General features: G+C 46.4%; 1 long non-coding RNA gene across 1 annotated transcript in view; it reads left to right on the top strand.

Annotated features, from left to right (window-relative positions):
• Window positions 1–17,154, top strand: part of LOC118927594 (uncharacterized) — a 36,933-nt gene that overhangs the window by 2,337 nt on the left and 17,442 nt on the right. Inside the window, exon 3 of the long non-coding RNA XR_008998174.1 lies at window positions 10,014–10,117. This is a non-coding gene — a long non-coding RNA (uncharacterized LOC118927594). The remainder of the gene's footprint in view (window positions 1–10,013; window positions 10,118–17,154) is intronic.

The following is a 17,154-nucleotide window of genomic DNA, read 5'->3' as shown; positions in this document are numbered from 1 at the left end:
CCTTATCTATGATAAGGATTCTTTCTGCAGGACCGCCCTTAAGAAAATACTTCTCTTGCTGGTTTGCTTCAGGAGCATCTCGTTCTAAGCTGTTAACACTCCAGATCCTGCTCTCTCTGCTCACTTATCTATTTGCCAAAAGGCACATTTTGAAAGAAGACTAAAGTTTAGAGTTGTGCCTTTGTTAGTATCGCCAGAAGGGTTTCAGGTGTTGGCTGGGTGAGAGAGGAGAAGCTGTGTATAATGATTTTTAAAAAAGGCAACAGAGCCCTTCATGTTGCCTCTTCCCTCTGGGGGCTTGATAAGGTCAGGAGAAAATTAATATTAAAAAATTCGAGGAGCCTGGGAGATGGTGTGTTATTTTTCCTTTTGCATCAAGTTCAGACTAGAAGAGTGGCCGAGCAGGGTGCGGCCTGTGTTCCGGTCCCTGCTCCTATTTCTGCACCAACTCCACAGCAGACCCGGCTGCGGGCACGCTGGTAGCATTTGAGATGAATGGGGAAATTGTGGCGCTCCTTCCAGAGAGGCTTGAGTTGCCTGGTTTCAGCCTCCCTCTATTCTGAGACGGCTTCTGGTGACATGTCTTTTTGTCTAGCCGACTTCCAGTGGCTGGAAAATAAAATGTGTGAGGACAGGTAAAAGAAAGAGGGACATGATTCATAGGGAAGGCGAAAAGGCTGTACAGAGAAGGAAAGAGGAGGTGGTGGTGGGAGCTAGTCCTTGGGGTAGGGCTCAGCGGGGCCATGGAGACATTGTACCCTGCAGGGCTATAATTGGGAGTGGCCACTCTGTGTGTCACTTAGTAATGGGCTTATGTCATGAGGGGTTGAGAGTTGACTGATTGGGCGGGAGCTGCTGTTCAGGGGGGCCCTGGGGAGGCTTCCTAATAGGGCATAAGAGGAAGAATTCTTAGTAGCCTCGGGCTGTGTACAGTGGTTTGGTCCAAATGTGGGGACTGGCCGGATGGGTTTGCTTTTAAGAGTCCAGTGGGAAGGTCTGTTCCAGGATGCTGGATTATGGGGTATGCTTATGAGCTTTCCTTGATTCCATTTCCACCCTCCTCCTTTCTGAAGGCCTAGATCTGTTCACTTTCAAAGATTGATTCTGGAAAAAAATAGTTTGCATTAATGAATTTAGTCAAGAAGACCGCATTTATTCCTGCCAGATGCCAGTATTGGAGACCAGGTTCCTTTCCCTCCCTCATTGCTGACTGGCTTTCCCTGCCATGACCTCCCTACTCTTGAAAGACCTGAAACTCTTTCAACCACAGTTTTCTTGTAGAAGAAGATAAATATCATCCACTTGTGTCTGCCTCTCTAGAGATCACCTCTCCCCATTCCTTTAAAAGGCTAACTGCATATCAAAACCAAGTTTCAAGAAATGCAACTGACTAAAGATTTGTGCTTTTATATTGACAGCTTTACAAAACACACATAACATTATAAAAAATCATGAGTCCTTTTCTCTATTTTTTGTGAGTTTTCTGAATGATTTTCAAGTCCTGATAACATGGTTTTGGAAAGCTACACTTTTACTAGGACACAAAGTATCATGGATGCCCCTGGCTAGAAAGGAAAAACATTAGCTAAGGGTCTTGTCTTCATTCTTTCCGATGTGTTGCTCTTTCTACTGTCTCAGACAGACTTGCGGAAACCATTCCACACAGTGAGTAATTATTCAGTTTTAAAGACCTTGTGAGATTGACATCAGTCCCTTTCCCAGAGGCCAGCATGCATCAGGCATACTAATTCTACCGCTTCATCTTGGTGCAAAATTAAGGTAGGATGACCTTCAAGAAATAAAGTACCCAGTGCTTAGGTCCCTCCCCAGGTAAGGGAAGTTCAGCAAGACAGGTCTGCGCAGGAGAGCTGCTCCAGTCGGCTTTGTTGCAGGGACACAGCTGAAGGCTAGGTGGCAGAATAGATACACCATTGAAAACACGCCTCCTTTCTCAAAGGGAAAGAAGCACTAGTGGAAGTCTTTAGCCACGGAGACAGTGGTGGGGTGGGTGGTAGTGGGAGAAGCAAAAACACAAATGCGGGTCACAGGAACACCCCGTGAGTCCAGTATGCGCCACCCAGCCGTGGGACTGTTCTCTTGCTATGACAGCACCAATCCAGCCAGAGACAGGAGATCCTCTAGGTCCCACGAGCAGCTATATTCATAAGCACTTTACACTGCAGACACGTACAGCCAGGTCAGCACTAGATTACTCTGGGTTCATGAAAGGATGCCTTAAAGCTTCTCTGATGAATAATTAGAATATGACCTTCAGCCAAAGTACATAAAAATATCCTTTAAAAATGTTTAAATGTTAATTATGGTATATTTCAAATATTCAAAGAGAAGAAGATAATATAACAGATATCCTCTACTTGCCACACACATTTAATATGTTAATATTTTGCCAGGCTTGTTTGAGGTTTTGTGGAAAAGAAATGCTGTGTTACAGAGAATAGCTCATCTCCTGCTCTGGCCAGTGTCCATCTTCTCTCTTCAGAGGTAGCTCTCCTGAAATAGTTTTGCATCCTTTTTGCATAATATTTTTCTAGTTTTTTTTATGAAGTTTTCTTATAGAACAGAGTTGGAGCAATTCTGAGGGTAAAACCACATGCTACTCAGAGTTAATTTTGTAGTAGTGCTTGCTATGGTAGGAATTTAACTAGAGTCTAAATTGATCTTAGGGCTGACTTTTGAAAGAGCTCAAACTAAGTACGACTCAGACAGAGTGACTTTTTATTTCTAAGTGAGCAATATATAATTTAATAGTTTTAAGAATTGATGTTTAGGAGGCTTCTGGAAAGAGATGGGGGAATAGGGAGAGCTCCATAAATAAAGACACTGGTTGGAGGCTTCCTATCTTTCTGGAGCATGGAATCTGGCATGTTCCTACAATGTCTTTGAATTCTGGAAAAAAATGAGATTAACCAGGAAAACTGGCCTGTTGTGAATGAGCAGAGTGTTGGTAGATTCAGATCTAAGAGGGAGAGAGATGGGCTAGGTAGGGAAGGTGAAATCACATGGGTTAGGAGGAGAGACAAAGAGTGTGAACTGCTTGAAGCAAGTTTAATATGATGCATTTGAGCTGTGAAAGGCCAAATTAAATCTCAGCAGACGGCTGAAATCTAGGTTTCATCATATTTCAAGAGGGAGAAGCCATAGAACTAACTTACCACCACTAGCCCATAGGGCATCTTTGTATGAATTAGGAAAAGATGGCCTTCCTGAAGACACTTTACTTCTGTTTGTCATAAAATTATTATAAAATACAGATTTTGTTAGAATAAGAGACTTTACTACCCTTCCAGGAAATTGTCATATGAGCATGTAACTGTGACAGCTGCTGTGTGAATAGCCCCACTTAGATGGGGCTCTTATTGTGCAGTGCATAACCTGCACAGCTCTGTGTGGTATCCCTGGTTAGAACAGTTGATGCTGGTTTCCAAAACATCAGGAAACACTGCTTTTCTACTACTGTGGAAAGGATCGGTCCAGTGACATGGTTTGATCCATTACCAGGGTTGAGGGATGGGCTTGAACCCCTTTAAAAGAGCTGACTCTGGCCATGTTCTCGGCTGGGCCAAGATGCACCTTTGTGCCATTCCTTAGAGAACCCCTGCTTTTCCATGCCTCCATGTTTTTGCATAAACTGTTCATTTTGACAGAAAAACCATTCCCCCTCTGTGCTGACTAGTGAACTCCTAGTCATCCTTAAAGACCCAGATGAAATCACATCTGCTTGGAAGATTTGCCTGACTCCTATGTATGATTTCCTAAGGGCACCTAGCTGAGTAGCAGCTCTTATCCCACTTAGTCCTCTGTGTCCTCGTCAGTAAAACATGGGAATAATCTTGTCTGCCCCATAGGGTTGTGAGCCTTGAATGAGGCAGTCTATGTGAACCATGTTAGTGCTTAATATTATCTGTTGAACTGGATCTTTCCCACTTGACTGAATGTTTTGAAGGACCCAGGGTCCTACTCATCTTGTTATCTTACTTCTGCTTTTCATTTTTTCCCTATCTCTTGGCCATGAGCCCCTAGTGTAGTTCTTAGGGCAGAAAGCACTTAATATATTATTTTTGAATGCGGAATATTTACTACCCCCTAATTATTCCTACATCTTCCTGAACACCTAGTTTTATCTCTGTGTCATTCTGGCTGTTGGTAATGTCCATGTTAATGTATTCCTATTTTTTCCTTTATATACTAATCTGGTCAACCCTTTGTGTCTCAAATGTGACTAATTTATGGACTCTTAAGATAACAGTAAATTCCAATATACTCCTATTGTTGGACTTAAAATATGTTCATTGTAATGTAACCTAATTATATACAAACATACTAAAGCATGAGCTCCATGAGCTTATCTTACTGTAAAATTTAACAAATATGTAAATAAACGCAATCAAAACTACAAACCCAACAAAATGCAAAATGGCAACATTAATTTAGTGTGTTGGTTGATGTCTGTTTGATGCTTTGCCGAAAAGAAATCACTAATGTAGTGATTATGGTTTAACGGCTATGGTGCAAGTTTTTTGAGTTTGGCATGCACATGTTTGATGTCCTGTCTGATGATTTAATTCTCTATTTTTTTAAAACTATAGTGGAGTCATGGCTTGTGTAGTGGTTAAAGTCAGCTTGAAATACAAACATTGAATGTAATCAAAATTACCCACGAAAACCCCTTAAGTCACTTGCATAACAAAACAGTACTGCAAAACCTTTCTTGTTCCAATGCAGCATAGCGTCCCCTCCCTTTGCTTAGCTGCTATGTATCATCTCAGGATCAGGTCCATGTCTGCTCTTTAGCTCATTAGCAAATGGCAGTGAGAGTGGTGTTACTTGGCTCCCATGCCTTTGAACATGGAACATGTCTTCTTTCGCTGTGTAGAACAATCTGTACTGTTGTGGCTGGTGTTTTGGTTTGCGTGTCTGCATGTGTGTGTGTTCGTGCTGGAGGTCTCACATAGAGAGAGCATGAGGCCAGGATAGTTGGTTACCAATTTGTTGGTCAATGGGGTAGTACTCACTCATATAGCATGAATGTCACAACTCACAAGGTCCTTCTGTTTGTATAGACTTAGAGCAGGTAAAGGCACCAATCTGACCACCAAGCAGGCATGGAAGCATTTTAACCAAGCGCCAAGCAGAGACAACATCTGTTTGGGGCATGGATCAAAAGGCTGAGTGGAGGGAGAGGTGGGATTTACCTATTTAGGGTGAATTGGATGTGGAGGGCAAGTTTCCCTGAGCTTTGAATACCACTGTTCTCTCAGATTAAAGCAACCCAACCTTGAGCAAGTTATTTAACTTACCTCTGGTTCAACTTACTCTTCTATAAAATGGGCCATGGTACCTGTAAGTGGGTTGTGAGAGTTAAATAAGATGGTCTGTGTACTGTGTTAATTTTCTTGGGCTGCTGTAACAAAGTAGCACAAACAGAAATGAATTGTCTCATAGTTTAGGAGCTGCAAGTCCCAAATCAAGGCGCCCTGAGGGCCAGGCCCCGTCCGAAGGCCCCAGGGAGGGGCTGCTTGCAGGCTTCTCCCGGCTTCCCATTGCCCCTTGGCTTGTGGCCACCTAACTTGTCTTCCCACGGCGTCCTCCCTGAGGGCCTGTCTGTGTCCAGATTTCCCTTTTCATAAAAAGGGCACCCACCAGTCCTACTGGATTGGGGGCCTACTCTATTTCAGTTTGACCTTATCTTAACTAATTACATCTATTTTCAGAAGAGATCACATTACGAGGTACCTGAGGTTAGGACCTCAGCATTTGAAATTTGGGGGGGACACAATTTAACCCATAACACATGGTAAGGACCCAAGTGATAGTTATTATTATTTTCAATACCTTCTTCAATTACTTTTCCATGAGGTATTTTTATAGGCAGAATCTCTGTTCCTATTGTCTTCCCAGGCCTTAGTTATGTCTAGAAAGTAAGTGCCACAAGAGCAGGTGGTTGGCTGTGTTTGTCGTGGTGTTGCCCAGTGCCTAGAACTGTAATGGGCACACAGCAGACACTTGTGGGTGTTTGTGGACAAATGAAGGAAATCTGTTTCTTTCTTTCTTTTTCCTTGCCTTTTTTGAAAAAAATTTCTCAGTAGCCAGCCTCTCTCTCTAGTTATCTTTCTCAGATTGCCAAAGTATTAAAGGCAAAAGAAATGAAACCAAACAAATTTTAATTTCCTTTGTTGATAATTATTAAATCCTCCTTAATCACTTGTTCTCTGCAGCCAGGTAGAAGCCCAGCCAGAGGGCAAAGGGCACCATGGGTGCTGGTGGTGGGAGAGGTGGGGTTACAGCTCACGCTGGGCACCTCCTGGGGCTTGACACTGGCTAGGGATAGGAGTTCGGAATGAAGGGGACCCAACTCTGCTCTGAGAGTCTGGGAAGAAACCAGTGAGGTTCACACTGACTCCAGAGGTTGAAAGTCAAAGTTTAAATGAGGAGCCACCATCCTGGAAAGGTACAGGGGCTTTATTTGGTCCTCAGATGGATGTGTTGCATATCCCTTACATCTCGTACAATTACTCCCTCATCCACAGACCACCAGGGGCAGGCCCGAAAGATGTGACCACCTGGATCAGGTGGCTTCTAGTATGAAAATGTGTCAGGAATTGTATAAATCTTGGTTTCAGGCAGGAACTGGAATGTGAAATGTAGGGAGGCAATGCTCCGTACTGTGGAGAGCCATAGATGAACTGTCAGAGGCTAGGTAGCTCTGCGGCAGTCTCTGGACTCCATCCCCTACCCCCCTACCCTGAAAACACACTGGTAATTTACTGGCATCATCTGTGTACATCTGTATCTACCTAGCTACCTAGACATTTTCTTGCAGCATAGAACAGATGTCACAGATGCACACAATCCCTGGCAAGAAACAGGGAGGCTCTAGGCCCAGTGGGGACTGGGCAGAAACATGGTTTCAAGAGGGGCAGGTGTGATTCCCTTTCAGCTTCTTGGTATCATTTGGAACTATGAAAGCAGTGTTGGGCCCCTGACCTTTTTTTTTTTTCGGACTGGTTATTTAACTTTATTGAAGAAACTTTTTTATTGTGGACAATTTCTAACATACCCAAAAGTAGACAGAACAGTATGATAACCCCACAACGAGCCCATCCCTCAGCCTGACCACCATTACGTCATGGCCATCCTGCCCTCTATCCCAAACTGCTCCCTTCACTGCCACTGGCTGGATTTTGAAATATAATGAAAACATAATTATTCATCTTCAGGTTACAGTTATGGACCTTCTGTCTTCTTACACCTGAATGTTCATCGGAACATTCCTGAGTAATAAGTAGGGAGATAGATGATTTCCTTCTATATTGTAGAGGAAGACTTTGGTGACCAATAAAATAATATTTGGGGAAAAGGGGCCAGCGGGGGATAAATGACTCTGAGGTTCCAGACTCTGGGCATCTGAGAGGATGGGTGGGAGGCAGGTGATCAAAGCAGAGGAACCACTGACAGAGGGTGGAGAGAAGCAGGTGTATCTGGTGAAGCTACCCCGAGTACAGAGAATACAGCAGGTCTGGAAAGAGCAGAGCTGGTAGTAGAGATCTGAGGATCATCTTAAAAAATGTGATATAGGCACAGACTCTCAGAGGGAAGGCTCTAGGCAGGGAAGAATGCCTTGGTCTGGGCTTTGGAGGAGAACTCAAGTTTTGCCAGGAACCGTACTCAGTTTCCCAGGAAGGCCAAGAAGTGGGGCTGGGGAGGGAAGAGGGGTAGAAGGGCACCAGCTTGATTTGGTCTTTGTAAAGGAGGTCACTTGCTGGTCACCATGTCAGGGTGGGAAAGAGCCTGCAACAAGTGGAGAGAAATGAGCATTTGAAACAGCTGGGCGGGACGGGGCTGGCGGGGAGACTCCTAGGGAACTGCCTGCCTACCAAGAAACCAAGCCCGAAAAGTATTCATTCCAGCTCTGAGAGAGAGAGACGAGAGACAGGGAGCCTCTGCTGGTTTGAGTTTCTGACTTAAGGGAACATCTACACCCTCTTTTAAAAAATCTCACCTGATTAGGTCAGGCCCATCCAGGATAATCTTCGGATTGACTCGAAGTCAACTGCAAATTGATTACATCTGGAAAATCCCTTCACTTGTGCCATATTTACCAATCACAGGGTGATGTTCTATCATCGTTGCCATATTCTAGTGGTTAAAAACAAACTGTAAGTCCCACAAACACCCAAGGGGAGGAATTTTTACAAGAGCATCGGTCACTGGGGGTCATCTTAGAATTCTGCCTACACAGTGCTTGACAGATCAGTGCCATTTTGTCCTCAGGATCCCCCCCAGTAAGAAAAATAAGATTGAATCCTTGGGCCAGTGCCAAGTGTCACGCATAGACCCAGTTGTGGCGAGAGAAAGGACCTGAGAGAGGAGGAAACACTGCCTCCCACTTGTCAAGTTCTGTGGTGCTTCAGAAAAGTCAGAGGGGGCCACCCAAAAATGAACTCAAGTCAGTAGACATTTTAATGAGGGCACTTTAGCATCAGGCACTTTGTGTTACGAGGGCCACAAAGATGAGTGTGTTTCCTGATTGCAGAGATCTTCACAGTTTTCTGCAGGAGATGGACATGTATAGTTAGTACAGACAGGCTATAAAGGTCACATCTTCAGATAGGGAGGCAGCCAGCCTAGGGTCCCTAAGACCCAGGCCCAGGGCCATCCCTGTAATACACATACCTTGAGAGTGTCTTTTGGCTCCTGGTCACTTAAGCACCCGTCTCTCTGACTGCCCCAGAGAGTATGATGAAATCCAGGGAAGAACATAAGACTCAATTGTTGCCAGGCTGTGCTAGGGCATTGGCTGACATCTGGTCAACCCCATAATAATAAAGCCACACAGACCTGCAGTGCAGAAGAACTGACAGCTCCAGTGAAAAATTGGGTTTTCTAATTCTAACTTCCAGGGGTTGTCCAAAATGTCAGAGAGGTGAGAGGAGGGGAAGGCATTCAAGAAAACTGGTGAGGAGTGTTTGGGTTGGGAGTGGAAACTGCTCCCATCCTGAGGCTGCCCAGCCTATCCCATCTCACCCCAAGTCTTTGAAGTGTGCTCCGTGGACAGTGAGCTAAGCCATGCTCGGCAGGAGGAGGAGGGAGGTGGTGCGGTCTGGCAGAGGGCAGAGCAGAGGGGCAGAGGGTCGAGCGTGACTCTGCGGCTGACTCCCAGCGCCTCTCATGCCAGGCATTTCTCCGTTCCGTCCAGCTGGAAAATGAAGAAAAGACCCAAGTCAGGATTTCGCTGAGAAATGCAGATGCCTTTTCAGGAGAATAGACAAGGCAACGTTCCTCTGTGCTCTGTTTCTCTGCCTTCGTGTGAGGGCCTATGTTCTGGGTCTCAGATGTGCGGGTGTCTGTCTGCTTTAGCTTTGGTCGTTTCTTTCTGTTCCCCTTCCTCTTCCTTTCTCTGTGGATCAGCCTCAGGGCTTGATTTTGGTCTCAACCTCCGTCACTGTCTTCAGGTATGGCTGGGCAGAGCCCGTAGTGCGCGCTCCCCAGCCCAAGCCTTCTTTTAGCTTCCTTTTTAGTTTAAGGGAGGGCTGGGCTTCTGCCACGTCTCCCGAGTGGTATCTCAGCAGGTCTGTGCCCTTCATCTTGACAATGGAAATGTTGGCGGTGGGGGAACAGGAAAAGCTCTTGACCTGGCCAAGGTCTTCCAGGGCTCTGGTTCTGCCCGTTGCCGGAGCAACAGCAGATACTTATATATTTTTTAATAAGCACTTCCTGCACAGGAACAAAGAACAACAACAAAAAATCAGTCCTTGAAAGAGCACTTCTCTATGGCCTTGGATTTCAGCTTCTCTGCCACCCCATGCCTCGCTCCCAGGGTCGTCAGACAGGCCAAACTTCTTCCACTGTTACCATTTTATCTTTATTTACTCAAGGAAAACAAATTCATTTTTTCTCCTGGTCTTCCTCTCCCTTCCCATTTTCCTCATTTAGGGCGATTTTGGGAGTAGATTGCCTTTTATTGTCTGCATTTCATTTGACTCCACTTTTAGAGGGAGAACCTTACTCAGCGGCTGTCTGTCTGGAAACCCTGGCTCAGAGGCGTACAGACCTGAGTCGGACCACAGTGCCTCCACCAGTTAGCTGAGTGACCTTGGTGAGTAAGCTTTCTGAGCTTCAGTTTTTTTGTAAAATGGAAGTAATTTAGCTTACTGTGCAGGGTTGATGGGAATACTAAACAGGGTAATATATGTAGAATTCTTAGCACACTGCCCACTAAAAAAATATTGGACCTTCTGACCTGAAGTTCCAATTTCTCAGACTCATTGTGGATAATGGAAAGTGTTTCCTCTTTTAAAGATAGCCATGGCTTCCCTATCAAGGAATTCTTTCCCTTCCTCCTAGGCTTAATGGCGATTGCCCTGTCTCTGTTCCTGGGTCATGATGCTCAGTGCCTTGAACCCTCCGTGCTCCATCACAGGGATTCTCAGGGTAGGACACCTGACGCCATCAGGACTCACCGTGGCTGATGCTGAGCCAGTTAGATTCTCTCTTTCATGAATGTGCATGAAAGACGCAGAAGGTGGTGGTCGTGGGAGCTGAGAAGCCTTAGGAGACTGGGATATTGGGACAACAAGACGAGCACATATTCAGTACCAAGTAAGGAGGATGGAACAAATAGGCTAGACAAGTGAGAATGGTGCTGGGTCAGGGGGCTTTGGCTTTCTTGTTCTGGGTCCCGTAATACTTTCCCCATGATTCCATGACATTCCTGGTACCCGTTCAACAAACATTTTCTCCCTTTGAACTAGTTGGAGAGGGTTTTTCTTTGCAACCAAACGAGGTTTTTTCAAATAATCTTCATGGATTTTCTGATTTTGGGTGGTGCAGGGCTGTCATTAAAGTCCTCTTCTTCTACCATCTTGACAGAGTATTGGGACTGTGTGTCTTCCTGAAATGTTGACTCTGAAAGAGGCTATGGAATAAGAGTTCATTATTCTGTCAATTTGCATGCATAGAGATCTTTCACTATAGGGAAACTCCCAGTGTCGAACACTGGTCCTTTTGCTGAAGTTTGACTCTTCTTCCATCATCCTTTTTATTCCCTCGGGAAGCATTGTAGCTCTATCTTTTTTCTTCAAATTGTTTGGTCTCTGGGAGACCAGGGATATTTTTTTCTGCATCCTAAACACCTGTGGTTCTCAACATAGAGGTCTGGAGATTTTGAAAAGCTTCAAACCATATCTCATCCTTGGAAGATGCCTGATGTTTCAAATCTCGACCTTCTCCTGAGAATTCAGTGTATATTCACAGGCATTGTCTCTTTGGTTCTCTGGAAAATGCCCATTCTACCAACCTGGAAATAGAGGGTCAGAAGGCTATTTGGCAGTATGGATCTCTGAGGCAAGTCAGCAAACTGGGTTAGAACGCTTCCTTACCCCACTGTCCCAGGCTCACTGCCAAGTTGCCAGCTAGAGAGACCTGAGCCTTGGGCAGAGCTCATTTCAGAGTGAGTCAAAAGCATGAGGGAGACTTGTTCACACGTGCCCAGCAAGGGGAAGGCCCCCAACAGAGATGTTTCAAGGAGCCCCATCAGGGACTTAGGGATTGCTCTTCTGCATTAGGAGAGAGAGCCCCCCAACTTAGAGGATGCACAGCTTTCCAAGTGATGAGCAGGGAAGGACTGAGGGATGTCCTGAGACCTTGTCTTCATGGCCATGGCCAGTCTTTGTGGAGTACAGGGTTGGCGACTCTGCAGAATAGACGCAAAACACGTATCTGGTCCTTTAACAACAGATATGCTAAGACAGCCCCACTGTTGTCCTAGATGTCTCTGTGATGTTGCCTTAGGAACCAGCTAAGCCATTTCTTTGATTTTTCTCTAGCACCTGGGAATTAAACTCTTCATTCAAGCCAATGTTTCCAACCTTTCCTAACCCAAACCAGTACTGTTATGGGAGAAAAATTTAGAATGAGTAGGATGCCTTTTGGGATACCAAAGGTCTTTGACATTTTATGAGTTTGAGTACCCCTAAGACCCCTAACCTTTGAGTCACTGGCCACATTCCTGAATGAGATCAGGAGTAAGGCAGATGGTGAAGGGCCTGAAAATAACCTGCTATTCCCTAGATCCTCAGTGCTGGTAATTTTCAGCTGACTATATGAAAATAGGGGGAATTCACAAGGTTCATGTTCATGGAAAAGCATCTCTGTGGGGCTAGATGAGAGGACTTCTGTTGGGGATTTAGAGATACATGCCTTCGGGTTAGGGCTGGCAGATAAAATACACAGTGGCCAGTACAATGGGAATTTCAGATAAACAATGTATAGATTTTAGTATAAGTATGTTCCACTGCAAGGATGCAATATTTGAGACATACATTAAAATTTATTTGTTGTTTATATGAAATTAAAATTAAACTGGGTATCTTGTATTTTTATTTTTATCTGACAACTCTACCTGGGCTGGGCACAATCCCTGACCTCTCCAGATCTGTGTGGGGGTGGTATAAGATGTGTGTATATGCACGTGTACCAAAGCAAATGGGAAGGGTGTACATGTAAAAGTGTGTCTGTATCTTAGGAATAAACAATATCTGGGTCAGAAGTCATGTCAGTATTTTTATTTTTTGTTTTTTGCATGATTCGCAAAGTATTAATTCTCTATTCCCAAACATTTCCCAAGACCTTGGAAATCGTTGAAGAATTCCAAAGGCCTTCCTGAAACTTGGGTGATTGATCTTCTAAGTTAAATTTCCCCACGAGGTCATTTGGAAGAAATGAGCTAGTTAGGATTCCTAGAGTAGTATGTAGATCTTTCCCCCTTCTTTTTATCATTATTTCGGATTGTTCTCATCACACTTCTCTTTCTTCTCTTTGATGAGCCACTGAGGAGATAAAGTATGAAGACAGAAGGTGTAGGAGCTTAGGCGTGGTTGGAGAAAATACACCGACTCTTAGAGGTTCCAGCACAAGAGAGAGGGGCATCCAGCAAGGGCTTTGTGGGTGCGGTGAGAACAGGCTCTGGGCTGGGACTCAGGAAATCTGGCAGCGGATGAATCAGCTGCGGCAGGTCTAGGAAAGGAAGACTATGCAGCTGGCTCCAGGCTGTGCAGAGGGAGCGGTGAGTGAGCGCTCTCAGCCCCAGGCTAAATCCTGGGGGAGGAAGGGGAGGAACAGGCAGCATTACAGGTTGCAACGAACTCCAAAGCCTTGCCCAGAGCTCTTTGTTGCCCTGGAATGGAGGAGTAAACTCCACTGCAAGTCTGGGGCTTCTGGATCTGTTTGTTCAAGGCAGGTATGCCGCTTTCTGATGCTAGCTGTCAGGGGACTTGACCAAGATTCAACAGTGTGAAGTGAGGGGCAGGGTGAGGAGGAGGGCTGGTCCCAGGTTTCCAGCTCTGGCAAGCTCTCCCTGTTTGCCTGGGTAGGACGTGTGTTCCGGAACCACGGGTTCCTGCGGCATTCAGCACAAGCATCTGCTACTCTCTTTCTTGGCGACCTTCCCTGGGGGCACATGGGTCTCAGCTGCAATACCTGGGAGCACATACTCTATCTCAACATGGGGCCACTTGGGCCAGGGGTGGCTGTTTAGCCTCACCAGTGCCTCATTCTCCAGATCCAGACAATGCACCTGGCTGCAGATCCTGGAAAACTTGGGATCGATTAAGCTGGAGACTCAACCTGTCAGTGCAAGTGAAAGGGCATGGTTCCTGCTAGCTTTCCTGAGCCTCCAAGTTCCTGGCCAATGCAGGCACCAGCCAGCTCTCATCAGACCCTGCCAAGGCCTTTCCCTTCTCTTTGCTACATCTTTGACTCCTATTTAGCTGAGGGCCACAGACAAATGGATACAGCCTTTTGGCCTCAGCTTCCTTATCTGTAAAGTGGTGGCATTTTATCCACCCCCAGCCTCAAACTAGGACTTCCCTTCCTTTATATCTATGGTGAAATGGAGAAGATGCAGAGCTAAGAATCTCTGTAAAGGCTCTTGGGGTTGCCCCTGACGTTTCCATTTTCTTAAATTTGGAGATTCGTGAAGGTCTTCATCTATAATTCTTGGGAATGTCAAGGGTTTACTGTACATCAAAATATTGATAGTGTATTCTCTGATTGCTGGGACAACAGATGGTCTTAAGTGTCTTCTTTTTATCTTCTGCATGAGCATGCATTGCTTGTACAAGGAGAAATACACATTACTTTTAAAGGCTGTCTGGAGAAGTCCAGGCCGTTCGCTCACCTTTTTGTGAAGGATGCTGATGGGTGAGTGGTGATTTTGTGTAATGGGGCAGGGATTTGATTCTGTGACCCCTGGAAGGTCCTTCCAGCACATGAGTCTGCTCAGTGCACACAACCAACACACACCTAACTGAAGGAGTGTGTGGCCAGGAACCCGAGAAGGGGGAAGAAAAAAGAGTGGGGAAGGGAGACTAGAGGAGAGAGAAAGGAGAGTAAAAGAGAAAACCGCACTGTCACAGAAAACTTGAAACTTCCCTTTCAACCTTTCCTTTGTAATTAGTGAGTGCAGCCGGAGGGGACGGCCTCTTGGTGAGTTGCAACTTGTCAGGTTCTAGTCCTCAGGACGTTTAAGGCTCCTTCACTGTTTGGGGAAAGCTTAGTTCTCAGGTGGCTCCTCCTCCCTCTCTGTCTTTTTATTTGAATTCACTGCCTGGGAGGTTTATGAAGGGTTGGAAACTTTCTAGTGTCCTGGCCAAGAAGTCTTCCCCCGAGGGCTGGCCTGGAGATGCTGGGAAGAACTTGGTTGAAGCAGATTTCTTTTTACCAGCGACTTGGGGGCCAACTCTGCAAAGGGGAGCAGTGAAGAAGGTACAGTGAAGAGGGGGGCTGGGACCCAGCAGGGGCAAGCACAGTCTAGTTAGTCCTCCCCAGGCAGCGAGCCCCTTGTGATTCCCAAATTGGCATGGGAGCATCTGCCTCGTCTCCACATTGGAGGGTCCATGGCCGCCAGCAAGGGCAATTGTCCTGCACGTGGGGTCCCCAGGGCAGCATGCCTGCAGGGCTGGTGGGGAAGAGCAGGCCTCCTGTCAGATGGTTGGGTTGGAATCCTGATTCTCTGCTCACTGCTTGAGTAAACTGCAGCCAGTTACTTAATTTCTTCGTGTCTCAGTTTCCTTATCTGTCAAATGGGTATAATGGTAATATACCTCCTTAAGGTTGCTCAGCAGAGCCTCTGGCATGTGAGGAGCATAGGTACAAGCTTTTATTATTCCTGCTGTGGCAGGAGATCACATGGGTTTTGTTTATGGACAGGGCACATCTGCCTGCTCGCCCCACCCAGAGCTGGGTCTCAGCAGGAATCACAGAGAGCCTGTGCCAGTGAGCGCTTCCAGCGGTAACCAGCGGGGATGGCCCCTGGAAGTGGATGCACCGCCTTTGCACTGGACCACAGTGGGGCCGCAGGTGCAGCTGCCTGGAGGTGGCTGCACAGGGAACAGGGGGCCCTGGGGCCCTGTGTGTGTGCCAGCTGGCACTGCTCCTGGCTTGGTAATTGTTCCTCTCCTACTTATCCAGTTGGCCATGACTGGCAGGGAGTGAGAGCTCGGTGCCTTTGCCATCTCTCCTGAGCGGGGTCAACCAGGTGAGAGCGCAGGTCACAGGGCAACAGAGGGATTCTTTGGCGTCATCTCCTCTGCATCTGGTGTGAGGGGCTCCTCCCTACACATGGGCCGGCCAGTAACCATAGCAATCGCTCTCATTTACGGAGTCTGTGGGCCAGGCACACTGCCACTGATTCATGTCTCTGTGTTCACAATAACTCTGCACACAGGGATAATCACTTCTATTTCATGGATCTACTGATATGAGTGAATTCCAACCACACACGCAGGGCCAGGCTTCTTGTAAGTGTGCATTGCAAGGAGGGGCTGGAATGAACTCTATGATTCCACAGCTTGGGTTCTTAAGAATAGTACAAATAAGTGACGTTAACCAAGCCACTGCTGCGTGGATTATTTACCTGAAATCCACACACCAACCGTGGAGTGGCTGCTCCCTATGGATGGGGCCATCGCGGTAGAGAGACCCCACCAGACTCTGCTTGACTGCCTTCTTTAGTTCTGACCAGCCCCCTCGGAGTGGCCGGTGAGGGAGGTCTGTTCACTCCCGGCAGCCCCACTGGAACCTGCTCCGGTCCCCCACCGGAACACAAACTCATTAAGAGCCAAGATGGTGCCTGGCTATACTGCCTTATATATAGTAAACACTTAATAAATGCTTTCTAAGCCGAACTGGTCCCTCTAATGATAGCCAGCGTTTATTGACTGTTCACTGTACGCCTGCTGTGTAGAGTACACTGCATGCCTTCATCATGCCACCCTTATGACGATCTCATCTGACAGACGAGGAAACAAAGGCTCAGGGAACTGAAACTGATTCTCAAAGTGTCGCTAAGCAGCAAGTGGCAGAGCTTGGCGCTGGTGAACCTTTTGTGCCTCAAATCCTCTGCCTGTTTTTCTTTACAAGCTCTCCATGGCAAGTCCCCTGCTACAGCCTCCCTTGTTCCCCCTCTCCCCTTCCCCAAGCTTTCAGGAGGTGGTTTCCCCTGGTCCCTTTCTCTGCCCTTTCTCTGAGGGGAGAGAGAGGTTTGCAGAATTGTGTGTCTTGGAAGAGGACCACCGAGGTCATCAGGAACCAGGCAATAAAATTTTGTATCTTGTCAAGCAAAAGGCACTTTAAATCCACAAATCAGACTAGTCATCTTCAGAGCCGCTCTAGCACTTTGCTTTCTATGTGTCCCTATCCCTGTTTGACTTTGAATCCATGCCTCTTGCTCAGGGATCCTCAGCACCCCCAGAATTTTAGCTGTCCCCGTGTCTGGGGAGCAGATGATGGTTTCTCCTGATGCAACTCGGGGGACAGTCTGTTCCTTGTCTATTCCGGTTTCAAGCTGCCTGAATACCTTAGCTTCTTGGCTTCTCGCTGCAGTGCTGATTTCTGCTTCCAGCATCCCATTGCCTTCTCCCCTCTGTCTCTCTAATGCTTGCTTCGTATAAGGATCTTATGATTGAACCATTGAGCCACCTGGACAGTGCAGGACAGTCTCCCAGTCTCAGAGTCCTTGGTTTACATTTGTGTAATTTGCTTTTGCCATATATGGATGGTGACATATTCATAGGTTCCAGGGATTAAGATGTGGACATCCTTGGGGGGATATTATTCAGCCTGCCACAGGGAGGG

This window comes from Manis pentadactyla, chromosome 6 (assembly GCF_030020395.1).
Source record: "Manis pentadactyla isolate mManPen7 chromosome 6, mManPen7.hap1, whole genome shotgun sequence".
Lineage (NCBI taxonomy): Eukaryota > Metazoa > Chordata > Mammalia > Pholidota > Manidae > Manis > Manis pentadactyla.
This window is presented reverse-complemented; position numbering and strand designations above follow the sequence as displayed.